We start from the raw sequence: 1785 nt of genomic DNA on the forward strand, positions 1-1785 counted from the left end.
TAAATTTTGGAGACTTATTGGTTATCTAATACATGCTCAATTTTTATAAATGTCCCATATTTTTGGAAAGAATATATATTCTGCATTTGCTAAATTCAGTCTAATATCTTTATGTAAGTAATTTCCTTATGGACTGGGATTTTCTTTTTCTGATTTGTTACATGCTGCATGTATGTTAAACTATGTCTAGTCCTTAAAAGGCACTCAATGAATATTTGTTGAATGAACTAATTTTAGATTGATTGTTAATTGTGTTGCTCAATTCTTGACTTTTACATAGTTTTATGAATTTATCAATTCCTCCTAGTTCTGTCCATTTTTGCTTTATAGGTCTAAAAATGTTAACAGATATATATGATTAGAATTGGTATTATTTTTATTTATTTATTTATCGATTTATTTATTTATTTTTAATTTTTTAGGTGAGGCGACTGTTGGTTGACCTCACAGATTAAAAGGACCTTGTCATTTTACAATCCCTTATTTTTCTTTTATTTTTTATGCTTACAGCACCTGGTCTTCCTAGGTGGTCTCTCATCCAAGTACTAACCAGGGCCGACCCTGTTTAGCTTCTGAGATCAGATGGGATCTGGCTTGTTCAGGGTGGCATGGCTGTAGACTGATAAGAATTATTATATGCGCCCAGTAAACTAAAATTTTACCATTCAGTTATATCTAGAAATGTTTTTTGTCCTAAAGAAAACTGTGTACTGTTAAAAATAAATATATTGCCTTTTCAAATATTTTTTCCTAATATCTTTTTTAAAAATTTAAACTGTTCTTTTTGATAAGTGTGAATCTAATGCTGTAACACCCAACTAGCTGAATTGTTTTTTTAAACGATGGCTTTTAAATGGAATCTCTAGTCTATTTATTTTAATCACTAACTTAAATGGGTTCATTTCTATTGTCTTTGTGTTTTCTATTTGTTTCATATTTTCTTTTGTCCTCATTTATTGTCTTTTTAAAAATTGTTCGAGGTTTCCTTCCTTCTTCTATCTTATCCCCTCCTGTGAAAATTATAGATGTTGTATACTCTGTTTTGTTCTTTATTGGTTACTCTATAAAAGTCTAAATTCAAGTGCTATATTTACTCCTTAGACTGCGTTAACTCATCTAGTTGTAACACATGAAGTGCTTACACTGTTCTTAGCCACCAGATGTCAAGTACTGTTCTGATTATCTCATTTAATCTTCACAACCCTATGAGATAACTACTAGTATTACTTTCATTTTATAGATGAGGAAAATAAGGCCCATGGTGATTAAAAAAAATATAGAAGCGAATAACAATATATTGAACTTTTACATAATTTATGTAGATGCAGAAGACAGATGACTAATATTTTAGAAACCCAGGGCTTGACTATTTTCTAAAACAGGATTATATCTGAGGACAGTTATTGTACTTTTGATTAGTGCACTTTCAAACCTACTTTAAAATTCCTTTATATATATTTTTTAAAAATTGGAATTACAACCGTTGATATTTGTCTTATGAATGTTTAGATCACTTAAAAATATTCATCCAAACTTACTTTGTGTTACTTTATGCTTTGATTAGATATCCGATGATGCAGAATAATTGGTTTCTGGGTTTCACACTAGAAAGGTGAGTTCTATTAAAAAAAATAGCTCTCCAATTATTAAAGTCCTGCAATAAATATTTTTAAAGTACTAAATGGTTAATAAAAACTATGAGTATTTTGTTTAACTGCCTCTTTAAACAACAAACCTCTTAAAGGTTATCCTAATCAAAATCTCAAAAAGCTGCTTAAATCAACA

The 1785-nt window shown here is 29.1% G+C and overlaps 1 pseudogene; it reads right to left on the bottom strand.

Moving 5' to 3' along the window:
* Window positions 1-501: 501 nt before the first annotated feature.
* Window positions 502-620, bottom strand: LOC111745683 (annotated as a pseudogene).
* Window positions 621-1785: the final 1165 nt, after the last annotated feature.

The sequence above is a fragment of the Pteropus vampyrus genome, unplaced genomic scaffold (assembly GCF_000151845.1).
Source record: "Pteropus vampyrus isolate Shadow unplaced genomic scaffold, Pvam_2.0 Scaffold6, whole genome shotgun sequence".
Lineage (NCBI taxonomy): Eukaryota > Metazoa > Chordata > Mammalia > Chiroptera > Pteropodidae > Pteropus > Pteropus vampyrus.